Source organism: Balaenoptera acutorostrata, chromosome 16, assembly GCF_949987535.1.
Source record: "Balaenoptera acutorostrata chromosome 16, mBalAcu1.1, whole genome shotgun sequence".
NCBI classification, from domain to species: Eukaryota; Metazoa; Chordata; class Mammalia; order Artiodactyla; family Balaenopteridae; genus Balaenoptera; species Balaenoptera acutorostrata.
The window spans coordinates 86,165,117-86,185,739 of NC_080079.1; the positions used below are offsets into that span (position 1 = coordinate 86,165,117).

At 35.6% G+C, this 20,623-nt stretch overlaps 1 protein-coding gene across 5 annotated transcripts in view; it reads right to left on the minus strand.

Moving 5' to 3' along the window:
- Positions 1-20,623, minus strand: part of JMJD1C (jumonji domain containing 1C) — a 322,989-nt gene that overhangs the window by 79,178 nt on the left and 223,188 nt on the right. The gene's annotated exons all lie outside the window — the stretch shown is intronic.

Below are 20,623 nucleotides of genomic sequence, written 5' to 3' on the forward strand. Positions count from 1 at the left end.
CTGTCTTCATTCACCTATTTTTTAATGATGTTTGTGAATGGTCTTTTATTATAAATTTGTCCCAATGTTAGGTATCTCAATTTCAATACATTTAAAATTTTACACTGATTTTTTAAAATACCACACACACAACCATTTTATCAAATTATGTTAAAAGAAAAACTTCCAGCCACCAGCCAATGCCCTGTCCCTTTAAATCTATTCCAGATGTATCAATTTCATTTCAAAGAAAACATCAGGTTAACTACTGAAAAGCAGATATTTTAAATTTAGTCTATTATGGATTGCACTTAAAATCTCAATCAATCCTGTTTTAAGGATGAAAGAGAGGAGTAATGATTATTCAAAGAATGTTAATAAAGGGACTTCCCTGGTGGCACAGTGGTTAAGAATCCACCTGCCAATGCACACGGGTTCGAGCCCTGGTCCTGGACGATCCCACATGCCGTGGAGCAACTAAGCCCATGCGCCACAACTACTAAGCCTGAGCTCTAGAGCCCTCAAGCCACAACTACTGAGCCCGCATGCCACAACTACTGAAGCCCAATCGCCCTAGAGCCCGAGCTCCGCAACAACAGAAGCCACCGCAATGAGAAGCCCATGCACAGCAACAAAGAGTAGCCCCTGCTCACCGCAACCAGAGAAAGCCAGCACGCAGCAACGAAGACCCAACGCAGCCAAAATATAAAATACAGCATCCTAATAATTCATTCATAATTAATTACTTAAGATGTGAACATAAAACATATATGGAATTAAAAGAATTCAATGTAATGTAAGTTACCAAAAAAACAACTGGAGTAATATGGCAGCCTTATTCTGAGCCACAAACAACAAAGAAACTCAAATGTTTGATTCAGGTTATTACATTATAAACTATCAAATTTTAAATATACATCATACTACTTTTCTATAATTTATTGTACATTAGAGAATGAGTTAAATATTTCACAAGATTCATCTTACAATCTCACATAAATTCAAGTTTGACTATATGTGTTATTAACTTAAAAACATGTCTTTGTTCCTCAAGTACTATTAGTCCCCTACAGAATCAAACAGCATTAAGACCTACACTTAGCTAACAATCCAAATGCCACAATATTTATATATTGCTAGTGATACATAATTCAATAATTTTTATAAAATCAAAATAATTAATGTCAATACTGAAAAACCATTCACTTTTATTTCATACTACATCAGAGCTGCATTAAAGTTAGATGCTTCTCCATTGCTATAAATACTACATAGTTGATTCTTTTTTTTTAAATAAATTTATTTATTTATTTATTCTATTTATTTATTATTTATTATTCTATAAATAATATTTATAGAATATAAATAATAAATAGAATAAGTAAATTAATTAATTAAATAATAATAATAATAAATAATATAAATAATATTTATTCTATTTATTTATTATTTATTATTTATTATTATTAAATTTATTTATTCATTTATTTTTGGCTGTGTTGGGTCTTCGTTTCTGTGCGAGGGCTTTCTCTAGTTGCGGCGAGAGGGGGCCACTCTTCATCGCGGTGCGCGGGCCTCTTACTATCGCGGCCTCTCTTGTTGCGAAGCACAGGCTCCAGACGCGCAGGCTCAGTAGTTGTGGCTCACGGGCCCAGTTGCTCCGCGGCATGTGGGACCAGGGCTCGAACCCGTGTCCCCTGCATTAGCAGGCAGATTCTCAACCACTGCGCCACCAGGGAAGCCCTACACAGTTGATTCTTAATGCAAATAAAGGGTACAAGTGCAACTAGTTGAAAACCATAAATATCTTAATATTTAAATTGGCCTTAATAAATATTTTTATATATATATATGAATGTGAGTTTGGTCTGGTACGCTGGCAAATTTCTAACACAAATAAAAATAGTGAAGTAACAATACAGAGAAACCACTTGGTAGCAAGCATAGGTTGCTCAGCTTTTACATCAAGTCTCCTTAATTCTCTCTTGTTCTTACAACTCATAAGGGATGGTATTAAATATCACCTTTCAGAGAGCGAAAAGCACCAATTTGAGGCGAGCAGCATTTCAGTCCTTTAAACTGGTTCTTCTTATGGCTTATGCTTTCCTTAATGAATTAAGGAAGGAAGTTGAAGAGCTACTGTTAAAATTTTTTTTTCTCTCTTTTTTTTGGTTGGGTAAAAGGTCTTTCCTGGCAGCTAAACCAGGCTAGAGGAAGAGGAAACTACTCCAGTTACTGCCCAGAAATACACATCTCTGACTTCCTTCCTTTTTAGCTGGTTTCTAGGTTACAAGCTGAATAAGTCAACAGAGGTGAGAAAGTAAACAGAGGCTTAAAAGGAAGGCAACACTGTATGGCTATCTGAAGAAAATCTGTTCCTTCCAATAACTGTAGAACCTTTTTACATGTAATTAAGAGTTAAACTAGCATTTTAGTCCCATTTATCTTGGGCTATGAAAGAAATAAATCCCTCATCTTTATAGATATGGAAGCCTAAACAAACAAGTGGATTTCTCCAAGTATACAGACTTTACAAAAAACCAAAAACCTCTAAGTTTCAGTGGCTTAGCATTTTAAGTATTTCTTTTTTAGACATAAGGATAGGAAAACAAGAGAAACAATAGTAGTTAAAAGAGGATTTGGACTTGATATGGCCTTATTTGAAGGCTGACTAGATTCAGGAAAATACTTTTCAATATGCCCTACTGCCCTATAACTCTATGAAAATATATAATCAAACATGTAACTCTTGCATCATGGTAATGCCCAAATGATTAACTTCTTCACATTAATAAATCCATATAGATCTTCCAGGCACTGCAAAGGTTGTGTAGCAGTTTCGTACCTTCAATAGACCATGAAGTTCCAAGAGGATTTCCAGATGATACAGACCTAATCTTGATTTTTAAACTCTCTTCTCTCCCTTAAGCGTGCAGGACGTTCATTCAACCAATATGCATGGGACGTCTTGAATTAGTGCACTTTCCCCTCCTTTCTTACCTATATCCTTGATAACTGCCCCAGTCATAAGAGGAAAGTTGTGCAACAACAGCATGTGTTCATTTTTTAACTTGGTAAATATCACATCATAGGTTCTATGACATATAGTTGACTAAGAAAAATCACTGTTGATAACACAAAAACACTACACATATAGTCTCTGTGTCTGAATAAGCATTATGGCTGAACTCAGTGTCCTTTCTTTTATTTTTTCCTTCTAGTCTTTCTGAGTACTAATAAAGCACATACCCTAACTCCAGAGTAGTTTTATCAGTTTGTCATATCTAGGACTTCCCTTTCAGAATCTCCCTGATCAGTCTTTCTTCCTCCCAATATTATGAGGTTTCACTTAAAGTCATCCCTCTGTATCTGCGAGGGATTGGTTCCAGGGCCCAGGATGACATCAAAATCCTTGAAGGCTCAAGTCCCTTATATAAAATAGCACAGTATTTGCATATAACCTACCCACATCTTCCCATAAACTTTAAATCATCTCTAGATTACTTATAATACTTAATACAGTATAAATAATATGTAGATAGTTGCCAGGTGCAAGGCAAATTCAAGTTTTGCTTTTGAGAATTTTTTGGAATTTTTTCTTCTGAAATTTTCCACAGTTGATTGCATCCTCAGATGCAGAACCCGCAAATAGGGAGGGCTGACTGTACTTTTCTTTCTCTACAACTTCACAGGTGTGTGCCATTGAGATAACCAATTTTTCTTTCCACAAATAATTCCAAACTATATTTTTAGACCTAAATTTTCATCCTCTAACCTGTATTTTATACTGTTACTAGGACACAGCCATACTTGTACCCTGTCACCACATAAAGCCAAATATGACTAGAATTAAATACTTAACCTTCTTTCCTAAGTTATTCACGCTTCTTTCAAAACCACTAGAAATATTATCACTACAACTTAAGAAGTAGTTACCTCAAAATTCATTAATACAGTAATCATGCTTGATGATTTACTTTGGTTCCCTTGCTCATATTATAATATTCTGAATACTTGATATTTTTCCTTTAAACCTCTGTCAATAATATGTAATTTTTAAATAAATTATTCCATAACTTTAATATGACTTTGATAAAAATATCAATAAGAATTTTTGTAAGTAGACAAATCAAATTTATGGAAAAGCAAATATAATCAGAAAAGTTCTAGAGAAAGAAAAGAAAAATACAAATCAATGATAGGAAACTAGCCCTAAAAGATACAACAAATTTCAATGCTCTAATTAATACAACAATGGGAAACTAGAACATACATCAATAATAATCAATGGATAGTTTAAAAAGTCCCAAAATAGCATCCGGTAAGTACGGGAATTTAGTGTAAAATAAAGGTGGATTTTCAAATCTGAGGGGGTAAAATGAGAATGAGAAAATTTAATACAAGAAAGATAGCTGTTAAAATAGAAAGGGAACTTTAGAGATTAATCTCATTTTTACAGAGGAAGAAATGGACATTCAGAGAGATTAAGTGATTTTTTTCATCAAAATACTTGTTTGTAGAAGCCCTGGGACTAGAAAGTGGATTTCCTAATTCATAGCTGAATGAATGATTTTTACATTGTAAGATGGTGTGAAACAACCATATTGTTTTCATGCTTGTTGCCATGAGACAGCAGAGAGCAAAGTGTTTTGCTATCTGCTGAATAAAACTTTAAACTTTGAACTTAAAATGGCGGAACCTGAAACTAGTCTAGAAGAAAATGCAAAATTATATACTACCAAGGAAAAGAGGTAGAACATAATAAACTTATCTATTTTTAATATGCTTTACTGACACACGTCACCTATCAGAAAGAAGAAACAACCAGGATTAGGTAAACCATTCAACATAAAGGAGTTTCTAAAGCTATATTCTGAAAAACACCATTTGAGAAGACAATAAAAAACTAAGAGTTAAAAGAAAAAGCAAGTTTAATTTAATTCCTATTTTGTCACTATCATTTCTATCAAGAAAAAATATTTTTTAATGTAGAAAGTGTAAACTAGGGATTAAAAATAAACTAAACCATAAAAAACGGATATAGGATCCTTTTTGCTTTGTTTCAAGAAACAACTAGTTTTCCTTATAAATAACATAATTACATTAGAGAATAATTTGGAAAACAAAAGAAATGGGTGAAGAAAAGGATCCCATGGTTCTAACCATGAACTCAGCCAGTTAAGCATGTAATTGAATTTTCCGGCTTTTTTTCCACAAGTATGTATATTTGTTACCAAGTTTTAAGGCACATATAATTTATAAGTTGCTCATTTCACTTAGCATTTTTTTTTTTGGCTGTGCCACGTAGCTTGCAGGATCTTAGTTCCCCAACCAGGGACTGAACCCAGGCCCCTGCAGTGAAAGCACAGAGTCCTAACCACTGGACTGCCAGGGAATTCCCCACTTAGTACTCTTTTCATGTTATTACATTGCCATCATTTAAAACAGCTACCTAATAAATACTTAATCAAGTAAATGAACATTAAGTTTATTACGCCTTTTCTCAGTGTTGGATATTTAGGCCTTCTTCACGTCTCTACTATCACAAAAATAATAGGAAAATCTTCATGCTTTTGTTAAACAACCAAAATTCCAAGTTTAGAGGATTCAAATAAATTACATGTTAGAGGGTTGCCCTGGTGGCGCAGTGGTTGAGAATCTGCCTGCTAATGCAGGGGACACGGGTTCGAGCCCTGGTCTGGGAAGATCCCACATGCTGCGGAGCAACTAGGCCCGTGAGCCACAATTACTGAGCCTGCGCATCTGGAGCCTGTGCTCTGCAACAAGAGAGGCCGCGATGGTGAGAGGACCGCACACCGCGACGAAGAGTGGCCCCCGCTTGCCGCAACTGGAGAAAGCCCTCGCACAGAAACGAAGACCCAACACAGCCAAAAATAAAAATTAATTAATTAATTAATTTAAAAAAATTATATGTTAGAATATTAAATTGATAGATATAAACTCAGAGCCATTACTGGCAATCTTTGAAAAAAAAATGACATTATCAAGATATTAGAGAGAGGTACGTATTAATATTTATAAAGGAGGAAAGGGGCAATTTAGAAAAAACTACATGCTAGTAAATGAACTCCAGCAAAACTCCAAGACGTATAATTAGAATCATGAAAAAACAAACAAAAAAACCCACACAGTGATAGTTTCTAAGAGCCAAATATACTCATTGAGAGTAATTTGTCTTGTAATAAAAACAAAGGTTACTTTTAATCAAGAAAATTTGCAATAGGTTAAGTCAATGAAATATGGGCTAGATGACAGTTCTTGGTACATTTGTACCTAGTTAAACAGTACTGAATAATAGTACCACTTCTAACCTATAACATAGCATCTCTTCATCTTTGGTCTTACACACTATCACTTGAAGGCTATCTTTATTTGCAAATTAATAAATGACAGAATGATTCCAAAATATATCTCACAAAAAATGCAATTAAGAACTAGATTACTCCCAAAGTTAATAATCAAAAGGTTAGGTTCTATTTTTAGGTTGAAAAAATCAACTACATAAGTAGAATGTAAGGGAGATCTAGCTTCCTAGAAATTCATATGAAAGAATCCTGGAGGATTTCAAGACACTAAGCCAATAGAAGTCATGTATTTTTTAAAAAGAGAGGACAGAGCGGTGACAAATCAAATTTTGACACAAAGTACCCAGACCAAGGGAGGTATTGGTCCCTTTAGATTTTGCACTGGTCATACCATCTCTGAATATCTTGTTCAATTTGGGACATCATAATAGAAGAGGAACAATTACAAACTGAGGTGTGTCGACACTTAAAAATCATGAATTATTAGGATCATTTGAAGGAATGGAGAAGAGGAGAGCAAACAATAATTAACTATGTACAATTACTTAAAGGGTTGGGTAATTTGAAAAGGAAGAAGCTTGTAAGTAAGATTTCCATAAACGCCAATTCTAGCTCAGCACAAAGAATGTACAAATTTTTAATAATTAAACACTATCAAACCAAGGGAGACTTACTCATGAAGTAGTGAGCTTCCAATAACAAGAAGCAACCAAGAAGAATCTGGATGAAAACTAACTTGGCAAGCTTGTCACTGAAGGATCCCATTTCTGGCTTTGGCAAGGGGTTGTTTATGAAAGATCAAAGATTTTTTTCCAATTCTAAGATTCTAATACTGTATTCATTAAGCAATTTAATGTTTAAGAGCAAAGAGAAGATAAACAAAATTAAACCAAACTTTCCATAAACACTGCTACTACTGCTTTTGCATATAAGAAAGCATAAAAAGAGTACTGCTTAATGTTCATGTATTATTGACACAAGGTGGCAGAATTAAAAGTAAAAAGTAACATCTCCCATTTCAGAATAAATTAAGTTAACCAAGACTTGTTCTGTTTGGCAGAAATAACTACATGGGAGACTTTTGTGGCACAGAATTTCTGTAATCCACAGATCCTTCATCTCTTACGTTGAAAAAGTAAATGTAATTTTGTGAGAATAAAAAAATTACAAAATTAAATCTACTCAACCATAAATGCAAAGCATGTGTTAAAATGCTAATAATCACAAAATCACAGAAGAAATTAAAAGTTAAGCTAAATAAAATATTTTAAAATATTTTTCCAATTTTTATTAATCATTTCACTGCTTGTACTCTTGGAAAGCTGAATAGGATATCTATTTCTTTATTGGTTTTGTTCATTTCTGTCTGGCAAACATCTGTTACTTGTGCAGCACAAGTCAACAAAGCCTCTACAATTATTTCCCCATTATCTCCTTGTTTGTCAAAAACTCTGATGATGTCAGCAACAATCTGGAAGCGGAATTTTTCAACTAACAAGGAGGATTCACAACTTCCATTAAGTATAATACAGTAGCTATTTTGGTTATTTTAAAAATTAATACATTTTAGGTGATAATGATCCATATGCTTAGTAGTATTTAGATTCAAAATATGGTAATGCCAAAGTTATCAAAGTTTCAGGCATATTTCGTTAAGTATTATAACTTATGCCAACATTCTGACAGGCCTGAAATAAAGTACTAACTACAATGCCAAGTTAAAAGGCTACAATGGAAGAGAGAACTTCATGTAAAGACCTCGGCACTAAAGTGTTTTCTTTGAATTACTATCAAATTATGATTCATTCAAAATGAACTTTCCTTCCCTTCTAAATATTACAGGACAACTGAAAGTTATATTGGAAAAAAACCCACAAAAACAAAAAACCCCAGAGAAAACGAATACCCATTACCTAATTTCAGGTCAATAACCACTCATATAAGTTTGCTACACTTCCTTTAAAGAAATCGCTCCCCTCTAAAGCTCTGTTTAGGTCAGTTCCTGTTTCATTGAGGACATCTCCCTCTAAGGGGATGAGGCAACAAAAGTCCTAAGGTTAAGTGGGGAGGGAAGAAGCTAAGGCCCATTAGTGATGCCCAGAAGCCTTGCTTAAGTTTATCTCTGTAGAGAGAGAGGAAAGTTTCACAATTAGACTCTTCATGGATAATAGATTCCTTCCAGGATCTTAGTTTCCTTCAAAGTTTCAGACAGCCTGTAAGCAGTCTGGACAAATAAACTTCTTTGGGACTCCCGTGGATTTAGTAGTGTTTTATAGCTTTTCAAACAGTTGTTTTCTCCTTAGGGATCTGAAAACTTCTCTGCATTGACCACTGACCACATGTTTTTAGGAGCTTTTTAAAGTAGAACCATTTTTCCTGATTTCAGGAATCCTTAGGATCATCTTTCCTTCTTCCCAACACATTTAGGTCAAACTTCGAGCTGTATTCTACTTGGCCTTGGATAACATGAGCATACTCAAAAGGTTACATTATTTAGCTTAAAAAAAAAAAAAATCAAACCATTTAAATGGTCATGGAACTACGAATTTTTCTACTCTGATGGGAAGAAATGCCACATAAGGAAGCAACTGCTAAAACACAACAAACTACTGAATGTAACAAAAGAAGCAAACTCACAGATATACAGAACTAGTGGTTATCAGTGGGGAGAGGGAAGGGGGAGGGGATTAAAGATACAAACCATTATGTATAAAATAAGCTACAAGGATATATTGTACAACACAGGGAATATAGCCAATATTTTATAATAACTATAAATGGAGCATAACCTTTAAAATCTGTGAATCACTATACTGCATACCTGTAATATGTAATATTGTATATCAACTATACTTCAATAAAAAAATTTTTTTAAAAAGAAGCAATTGCTTATGAAACAGATTTATCAATGGGTCAACTAAAAATGCCTGTGTACTTTCCACTGCCACTTGCTTTGCCAGCAAGGAGGGAGTTTTCTTTACCATTCTCTTACAGTAGTGAACTAGATTGAGCTTTGATAAGCTTCATTAAGTTTATTACTACATTAATTGGTAAAGAATCCTGAAAGGTTTACTTTACTTCCAGAGCTTAATGCTGAAGGCACAGAGTGTTGTTAGCCAAGTCCTAAAACAGTGGTTCTCAAAGGATAGACCTCTGTCCAGCTGCATCAACAGTATCAAGTAACTAGTTTAAAATGCAAATTCTCAGGCTTCACCCCTACCAGAATCAGAATTTCTGAGAGGTAGGGCCTAGAAATCTGTGTTTTAACAAGTCCTTGGGTAATTCTGGAGCACCTTGAAGTTTGAGAACCAGTGGCTCATAGCAAGTGTTCTTAACCTCTATGGGGTCAGTGTACTCTCAGAGTCTGATGAAAGCTATAGCCCCCCAGAAACATGACACATAAAATTTTGCACCACAATTTCAGGGGTTTCCAAGATCATCTGGAGAATCTTCTAAGAATATACATTTCTAAGCTTTAACCCTGATGATCTACTGAATCAAAAACTCAGGATGGGGCACTTCATTGTAAATATTTTTTGTTATTGCAAATATTTTTAAAACTTCACTTTAAAAATATTTTCCCCACTGCCTCAACATCTCCACAAATAGGCTATAAGTACCTTGGCCCAGGTGACCAGGTACACCAGGTTGATAAGGCTGGCCTCTGCCACAAGTTCCCTTTCCTGCCCTCCTCTGACCATGACCTAATAACATTCAAAGGCACCAGTGAAATCTTCTTGGCTCTTTTACTTTTACTTGGGTAATCCAACCTGACACCCCCAAGAAGAACACTAGCCTACAGGTCCTTGTGTTCTCTCTTGGCTCCCCACCTGCGTGGTTGAGCCTACTCCCTTGTGGCATAGTGACTTTTTCTCTCTAGGACCTCTGAATATAACAAACTTTGTTTTCATGTGCCTCTCCTGTGTCTCCTCTTGTGGCTGTACCTCACTGACCATCAAATAAAAGAATACTGAACCGGCCTATTAATCCTCAGTTTTAAAATGCTATCTGACTTAAATCTGAGGTTCAGTCAGTTTTGAGAACCACTGCTTCAAGGATCCATGAATGTTCGTTGAAAACACCTAGTCTAGAGTGATCATATCTCAGGACAGAGTGCCCCAGTTCAGGTCTTAGATATTCTCTTGACAAATCAGTTTCCTTGTCACTTTGCTAACTCAACCTCCTACTCTCTCAGGAAGCACAGGGTCTTTAAATAGCTTATCAACAGCTTACACTGGAAAGCTGCTCATTCTCAATGTGGAGATGTGAGAATCATGTAGCAATCAATTTCACACACCAGGTTCTCAAATTCAAATAACCTAGGGCTAGTGGAAGATAAGCTCTTTTGTATTATGCAGAGAGATACCTATTTAAAGATGCCTTGGATTCCTAAAAATATCACGCAGTTAAAGCAGCAGGTTCAGAAAGTGGCAATGCTGCCTCCCTAGATTAAATGGAAAGAGGGAACAGAGCCAATATAGTAAACAATATAACCACAAAGGTAGTTTTCTCTTGATGCTTAAAAAAGATGAGAATTACAATCACTGCTGTTCCTTACCTTCTACTCAGTAGGAGGAACACAGAGGAAGTTCCTCAAGAGAAGATATGAAGAGCCAAAAGTATAGTTAATCATTCAACAAAAAAGATTTCCAAGCTGATTAAAATTGCCTATGAAGCAGCAAAAAAATCTCCCAGGTCACATGAACTATGAACCAAGAATGAGTTGGCTTAAGATCGTGACCCAAGGAGGTGAAGGCCCAAAATTACATTACAGTCTTCTATCATGTATGATCAATTACAGCAATTTGGGGGATAGGAGGGAGAAAATGGGGGACACTAAGGTTAAGTGTCCTATCCTGACATCTACAAAGCACACATGAAGTTATAATTAAAGGTGCTCATCTTTAGAATGATAGCACTTATATGTAGAACCTAAAATATGACACAAATGAACCTATCTACGAAACAGACTCACAGAAATAGAGAACAGACTTGTGGTATGTACGGAATGGATGGACAACAAGGTCCTACTGTATAGCACAGGGAACTATATTCAGTGTTCTTCGATGAACCATAATGGAAAAGAATATAAAAAAGAATGTGTATGTATGGCTAAATCACTTTGCTGTGTAGCAGAAATTAACACAACATTGTAAATCAACTATACTTCAATTTTAAAAAACATATATGAAGCATAAAACATTCACTAATAGTGAATCAAGCTCTCAAATTACATACTTTAGTTATTACAAGTTTATGACCATTAATTATTCATCCAGTTAGCAAACGTTTGTGCAGCCCCTATGATGTGGTATATATCCACTGTGCATATTACATACAGAAAGTAAGAGTTATCACTATTTTGTTTTCCTTGGCATCTTCTCTAGATAATAGAGGAAATAACTGCTCTTGTACAAGGAAATTTAAAGAGTAACGTTAAATCCCCAGTTTAGGTTCCAAAAAGCTACTACTTAACTATGGTGCAACACACACTCCCACCCCATCCCTCACAGGCATGCATTAGTATAATATGTGGTAAAACTTGCTTGGCAGCTTTTGATGCAAAAAAAGCATTAGGAAGTTTTATTCATTCTACAAACATTCACTGGAATATCTACAATGTGTTAAGCATTGTCCCAGAGATTTTGGATGATGCAAAGATGAAGCTAAACAGAAACTGCGTATAAGGCAAGAATGTACTGTGTGATGTGAATGCTACAACTGCTATTATAGAGTGTTCCAAATATATGAATAACAGTCCCAATAGATTGAGATGGTTTCAAATGAAAATTATAGGCATCCCATTCAGAAAGATATAGACATTAAAATATAAATAAAAGTAGGTGACGTGGATAGCAAAGGTCTGTCTAAAATCAAGTCATGTTAAGACTGCTTAAAGGAACTGGGAATGTTTAGCCTAAGTCTTTATTATACTTTAATATATAGGAAAAACTTGACATAACTTGCTCTAGAGCAGAGGATCTCAACCTGGGTTTTTTAAAAAAGCCTTCAAGGAGTCCAAATAATCCTTGAAATTATTTGTTAAAAATTTACGAATGTGAGAATTTTTTTTCCCCTGGGAAAAGGGCTCTTGATAGCTTCTATCAGATTTTCAAAGGAGTCCCTGACCCCAAAGATTTAAGAAACAGCGCCTAGAAGATAAAGTAGGTTAATATACGGAAGTTGTGTACAGCTAGATTTTGGGTCAATGTTAGGAAAAGCTTTATAACAATTTTAGCTATGCAGTAATGGGATGAGCTGCCTTATGAAGTAGTAATATCTCAGAAAGAAAGCATTCCTACATGCAGAGGGTATTCATTTATTTTTTTTTTAGTAAAAACATATCTGGTAATCTACTTACTGATGATTTTTTTTTTTTAAACATCTTTACTGGAGTATACTTGCTTTACAATGGTGTGTTAGTTTCTGCTCTATAACAAAGTGAATCAGCTATACATATACATATATCCCCGTATCTCCTCCCTCTTGCGTCTCCCTCCCACCCTCCCTATCCCACCCCTCTAGGTGGACACAAAGCACTGAGCTGGTCTCCCTGTGCTATGCAGCTGCTTCCCACTAGCTAGCTATTTTACATTGGTAGTGTTTATATGTCCATGCCACTCTCTCACTTCGTCCCAGCTTACCCTTCCCCCTCCCCGTGTCCTCAAGTCCATTCTCTACGTCTGCATCTTTATTCCTGTCCTGCCCCTAGGCTCTTCAGAACCTTTTTTTTTTTTCCCTTAGATTCCATGTATATATGTTAGCATACGGTATTTGTTTTTCTCTTTCTGACTTACTTCACTCTGTATGACAGTCTCTAGGTCCATCCACCTCACTACAAATAACTCAATTTCATTTCTTTTTACGGCTGAGTAATATTCCATTGTATATATGTGCCACAACTTCTTTATCCATTCATCTGTCAATGGACACTTAGGTTGCTTCCATGTCCTGGCTATTGTAAACAGAGCTGCAATGAACACTGTGGTACATGACTCTTTTTGAATTATGGTTTTCTCAGGGTATATGCCCAGTAGTGGGATTGCTGGGTCATATGGTAGTTCTATTTTTAGTTTTTTAAGGAACCTCCATACTGTTCTCCATAGTGGCTGTATCAATTTACATTCCCCCCAGCAGTGCAAGAGGGTTCCCTTTTCTCCACAGCCTCTCCAGCATTTATTGTTTGTAGATTTTTTGATGATGACCATTCCGACCGGTGTGAGGTGATACCTCATTGTAGTTTTGATTTGCATTTCTCAAATGATTAGTGGTGTTGAGCATCTTTTCATGTATTTGTTGGCAATCTGTGTATCTTCTTTGGAGAAATATTTAGGTCTTCTGCCCATTTTTGGACTGAGTTGTTTGTTTTTTTGATATTGAGAGGCATGAGCTGCTTGTAAATTTTGGAGATTAATCCTCTGTCAGTTGCTTCGTTTGCAGGGGGTATTTGTTTATGTAGGACGCTACAACGTGAACAGCAAGAGTGTTCAATGTTTATCAAGAGTATTACCAGCTATGGACCTAGAGACTGTCATACAGAGTGAAGTAAGTCAGAAAGAGAAAAACAAATATCGTATATTAATGCATATATGTGTAATCTAGAAAAATGGTATAGATGATCTTATTTGCAAAGCAGAAGCGGAGACACAGACATAGAAAACAAATGTATGGATACCAAGGGGGAAAGGGCCGTGGGGGTGGGAGGAATTGGGAGACTGGGAGTGACATATATACACTACTGATACTATGTATAAAATAGATAACTAATGAGTGCTACTATATAGCACAGGGAACTCTACTCAATGCTCTGTGGTGACCTAAATGGGAAGGAAATCCAAAAAAGAGGGGATATATATATATATATATACGTATAGCTGATTCATTTTGCTGTACAGTAGAAACCAACACAACATTGTAAAGCAGCTATACTTTAATAAAAATTAATTTTAAAAAAGAGTATTACCAGGTAAAATCATTGTTACCTAAGAATTTTCTTTATGGGTAGGACTATATGGCATAATAAAGTGCTGAAAATGTGTGCATGTTGCATTTTCTGGATAACAACTAATTCCGTTCTAGATAACAGGAAAGAATGAGATGTATGAGCTCCTACGGTATGATTAGTAAAGAGTGCAAGCACCCTGTGTGGCACATCAGACACAAAGAGAAGATACAGAAAGAGAATACATGGAAACACCAACTAATGTAATCTATTCATTAAGCTCAGATCATGTCACCTACATATTGATAGCTATGTCACCTCTAAAGTGGGCATTCACTGGTGACACCCATTATGGTCTTAGGTGTCTTTTGCCAAAAATGTAAAAGATGAAAGGAACAGCTGCTCAGCAAGTCTTTGGTGAATTATACTTGCGGCCAGGCTTAGATACTCCTGCAAAAGTAGGCAAGTATTGAGTCTACCTGGCCCCTTCCCTCCACTGAGTTCCCTGGCTCACATTCAACTCTGGTTCTTACAGTTATGTTATTAGCAGTGAAAGCTGTGTGGCATAAATAGACAAAAGAACTTGGTAAGACTCAGAAGTGACTGTCACAATCTTTTTACCCCAACTGCACCCTATCCTGAGTGTACTAGCCAACCTCATATCTTTCCCCTTCTTTATTTTAAAAGTTTTAAATAGACTTTATTTCTTAAAGCACTTGTAGGTTCACAGCAAAATTGAGTGAAAAATTCAGAGTTCCCATATAGCCCCTATTCCCACACATGCACAACCTCCCCTATTATGAGCATTCTGAAACAGTGATACATTTGTTTTGTTATAATCAATGAACCCACAACTGACACATCATCATCACCAAAGTCCAACATTTACATTAGGGTTCACTCTTGGTGTTGTACATTCTATGGGTTTGGACAAATGTATGACATGTAACCATCATTACAGTATCACACAGAACAGTTTTGCTGCCCTAAAAATTCTTTGTGCTCTGCATATTCATCCCTCCCCTCCTTCCCACCCCACTGATTTTTTTTACGGTCTCCATAGTTTTGCCTACTCAAGAATGTAATATAGTTGGAGTCATACAGTACACGGCCTCTTCAGATTGACTTCTTTCACTTAGTTAATATACACTGAAAATTCTTCCATGTCTTTTCATGGCTTCATAGCTCATTTCTTTTTAGTAATGAATAGCATTCCATTGTCTGGGTGTGCCAGTTTATCCATTCACCCTTTGAAGGACATCTTGGTTGCTTCCAAGTTTTGGTTACTATAAATAAAGCTGCTATAAACACCTATGTGCAGGTTTTTGTATGAACATAAGTTTTCAACTCATTTGTAAAATACCAAGGAGCATGATTGCTGGATCGTATTATAAGAATATGCTAAGTTTTGTAAGAAACTGCCAAACGGTATTCCAAAGTGGCTGTATCATTATGCATTCCCACCAGCGATGAATAAGAGTTCCTATTGCTCCATATTCTTGCCAGCATTTTACTAATACTTCCGATATTACTTATTAGAAGTAAGTATTAATACTTACTAATACTTCCAATATTAGTATTTTGGATTTTTTTCCATTCTACTAGGTGTGTAGTGGTTATCTCCTTGTCTAAATTTGCAATTCTCTAATGACATCTGATATTGAACATCTTTTCACATGCATATCTGCCATCTGTAAGTCTTCTCTGGTGAGATGTCTTTTGCTCATTTTTTAACCAGTTGTTTGTTTTCTTATTGTTGAGTTTTAGGAGTTCTTCGTATACTTTGGACAAAAGTTGAAACCGAGTCCCCCTAACACTGAGTTCCCCTGCTGAGCTTATGGTTAACCTCTCTCTCTATCTTCACTGCCTCTCTTGCCTCTCACCTGTTACCCTCAGGATTGAGGAGTATCAAAGAAAAGGGTGGTACTGAAACTGAGCAAGACCCTGTGGGGCCCTCCTGGGTACAAAAGTCTTTCTGTGCTCTCTGTTTTTTGTTTGTATAATAAGGCTTTAGTCTCCTAGGCCTTCCTGAGTTCCAAAGAACAGATTAAAGCAGTTACTGATTAGGGAAGTGAGGGAACGCAGAAACAAAGGAAAAGCAGTCAAGAAACAACAGTTCAGCAATGAAACAGAGTCCTAGTTCCTCCTCAAGGGATATACATAACAATCTGATGCATATCTTGGAGTAGTTCTGCAGGAACTAAGATCCCTGCCCAAATGGAGGATGGTGACTACATGTTGACAGCAAGCATGTAGACCCCAGACTGGTTGGAACAAGAAGGCTGATGACTAAGATTCCTGAAACATCACCCTGTTACCTCACCACCAATCAATCAAAAAAAGTCACGCACCCAGGAGCTCTCAGCCCAAATGTTGCCTTTAAAAACTCTTCTCTGAAAGCCATAGGGGAGTTCATCAGGTCCTTTTGAGCTTGAGCAGCCCGTTCTCCTTGTTTTGCCCTGCAATAAACCTTCCTCTGCTCCAAACTCTGAAGTTTCATGTGCACAGGGCACATGAACTTGGGTTCAAAAACACAGTCTTTAATCAGATATGTCTTTTGCAAATACTTTTCTCCTAGACTATGGCCTGTCTTCTCATTCTCTTAATCTCCTTATTTGTTGTTATATATATTTAAACTGATTTAATAACTTTGTAATTCCAGTATTTTAATATAATCTGTGGTTCTTTCTGTTGCACAGACTCTGGGAAACTTTATTCTTCCAATTAGCACAAATGAAAGGTACAACTTTATCACAGTAATTTCTCACACAGCACCAGTAAACTCAGAACTAGTGAAGTTTAAATCACTGTACTTCTCCTCAGTAAATTCTTTTGGTAGTCATGTAAAAAGGTTTTTCTATGGTTTATTCTTAAAAGAATTTCCTAAGAGAAAACTAAAAATTTTCCCTCTTGGAAAACTAGTAATTTAATTTATAATTATTTATTTTGCTAGGCACATGATAAAAATTATTACGATCTGAAGTAAAAAAGCATGAATGTAAACTCATGGCTGGAAATGTTAATTAAAACAGCAAAAAATGACTGATGGATAGTAAAAACCGTTGGGAATATTTCTTTTCTCTTTTTAGTGATGGCAACAGTGATCTGCAGTCTTATAAATTAAGACAATGAGCAGTGACTTGTTTTTCATAAATAATGACTAGTACTGTTTGATGGATGGTATTTACATATTTATTTATAGTTTGAATGTATGTATTTGTAAGTTAAATCCTGTTGCAATAAAGCTCCAAGGGACTGTACAAATTCCTTATTTCTAAATGTATTACAGCAGTTAATATTAAAGTTAATGGGTTACTGGTGGACTCTTTAAAAAAAACCACATTTTTAAAAACAAAGCTTTCACTACAATTGTATTTATTATAATAAGTTATTATACAAATATAAATGCACAGATGTCACAAATATTTTTAAATTATGGCATTTTTAGAAATATCATTCATTATTCAAAAACCTGATTACAGAGCAAAAATTCTAAGATGACTGTCTCTGCTACTTACAAAATTTTAAAAATTATAAAAAACGTATTAAAATCACAGAAAAAATATCTAAGAGGAAAGATTAATGAAAGATACAAAAAAATCAATATGTACAATGTAGCCTTTTTCAAATAAAGAGATAGTACTTTGAAAATATATAAATTACATGAATGTTCTAGGAAGCAATAAAAGCAACTGCAGGCCAACAGCAGGAAAATACCCTTAAAGAAAGGTCTAGAGGCACAAACTAGACTGCTGGGGAACTTGGGAAACTTATAAAAATTTCTGAAATTTCTGAAAACACCAGGAAACATGTAAAACTGGTTAAGAAAAAGCTCCTGGGGTTGTACTATAGACCAAGACTCAATAGGACTTCTCTGTCTCTAATATGTATGATTCCCCTGAGATGCTTATGGAAAAAGATTAACATACACAATGATACAAAATGCTTGCAATTTTGCTATTAATATAAAATAATTTTTATTGGAATTCATTTTTCAATCAAAAGACAAAAACAAATAAATGAAGACTGGCTATGGGAATTTAATTAATGAGCTCATGAAAATAATTTTGACAAGGTAGAGAATCAATGTGAAGTTTTCTTTTGGGGGAGATAACTAATCTTTAGAAGGAATACTATATATATATCAGTTATTAATCTGTGGGACCATTTCCAAATACTATTAGTTAGTTAGTAAGAAAAACCTGATCAGAATTATAACTTTTACAGTACTTTTGCTACCCTTTTCTCTATAATAAAGTCTACTTAAAAGACTAAGCTTTTAACTCAACATTTCTGTTTCTTTTCTCTTTCTATTTTTGTGGGGGAGGGAGAGTGGGATAGAAGGGAAATACATACAGACATAAAATATTTATATTTCCACTCTATATTTTAATTCCATTCCCACAAGCTTGTTTTAAAAAAAATTGTTTTAAAGTCATCCTAGTGGTCATTCCCACAGACTAAATGACCACTAAGATCTATTTAAGTCTATGGGAGTAATTAAGACAGGACAAATGTCATCACATCATACTAATGTTCTATAAATATTCTAATGCCAAACCCGCTTCACAGTCCATCATTATTAACATGATATAAGACCACCTACAATTCTTAATCTCTTCCTCAGAGCCAAAATCCACCTCCAACCTAGCCAAGTATTTTTTCCAGCATGATCACACACTCCAATCCCCCTAACCAAGAATAATCACTTCAGCTACTGTTATTTTAGAACCAATACCAAAGAATAAAGGACTCCCTTGACCTTTTACTGAAATGCTCTCCTTGCCACCAAACCTAAGTGAAATAAAACCTGGCCACCCTATTATATTCATCCACCCAGCCACCAAATCAACCAACAAATATCTGGGGGTAAAGTATAGTGTAGAACCAAACATCTCCTGCTCTCACAGAGCTTTCAGTCCTGTGGGGTGGACAAACAATAATCACTACTTTCCTAGCCATATACTGAAGTGAAGACTTCTCCTGTTTCTTCTAGTTACCACTTACGGTCACTGTTACCACTCTCTCAGGTGCTATAACACAGATGACAATACTTAACATTCGTTTGTCCTGCTTTTTGGAAAACACTTTACATAATCAATGCACTCCTTTTCATTAAGATAGGGCCTCGAGATAAAATCTTCAATTCATCCTAGTTTTACAATCCAACATAATCTACCTTTTAATTTCTGCACTCTCTTGAAATTGCTCTCTCAAGGTAATGGCCCGCTTACTGCTAAATTCCAGTCCCTTTTCTTTCTTCTTCTTTTTTTTTTTTAACATCTTTATTGGAGTATAATTGCTTTACAACGTTGTGTTAGTTTCTGCTGTATAACAAAGTTAATCAGTTATACGTATACATATATCCTCATTATCCTCTCCCTCTTGCGTCTCCCTCTCATCCTCCCTATCCCACTTCTCCAGGTGGTCACAAAGCACTGAGCTGATCTCCCTGTGCTATGTGGCTGCTTCCCACTAGCTATCTATTTTACATTTGGTAGTGTATATATGTCCATGCCACTCTCTCACTTCGTCCCAGCTTACCCTTCCCCCTCCCTGTGTCCTCAAGTCCATTCTCTACATTTGCATTCCTGCCCCTAGGTTCTTCAGAACCTTTTTTTTTTTTTTTTTTTTTTAGATTCCATATATATGTGTTAGCATACGGTATTTGTTTTTCTCTTTCTGACTTACTTCACTCTGTATGACAGACTCTAGGTCCATCCACCTCACTACAAATAACTCAATTTTGTTTCTTTTTATGGCTGAGTAATATTCCATTGTATATGTGTACCACATCATCTTTATCCATTCATCTATCAATGGAAACTTAGGTTGCTTCCACGTCCTGGCTATTGTAAACAGTGCTGCAATGAACATTGTGGTACCAGTCTCTTTTCAATTCTCAACCCTACTTAACTCAGAAGTATTTCGTACTAAAGTTTTAGAAACTTACTCCTCCCTTGACTCTGAAAATAGCATATTCTGATGCTTTTTCTCCTACCTCTCTGATATCATTTCAATCTTCCCAGATGGCTCCACTTCTTCTCATCCCTTACATGTGGATGTGGCTCAAGATTAAATCTATCACTTAAACTCTAACTGAGCATCTTATGGCTTTAAATACTATCTACATGCAGAAAGCTGCCCCATATAGGTACCTTTTTGTTCTGACCTTTCTCACTGTACTAATTCAGTTCGTTTCGATTTCTTAATTGGCCTTCTGGCATTTAATCTAACTCTTCCAAAATGATCCTAAAACAAATATGACTGAATCATTCCCTTGCTCAAATCACTTTGATATTACATATAGAAAGGTGTCCAATCTTCTTCACCTTGCATATGAACTTCCCTTTCTGCCTCATTTTCCACTACTTCC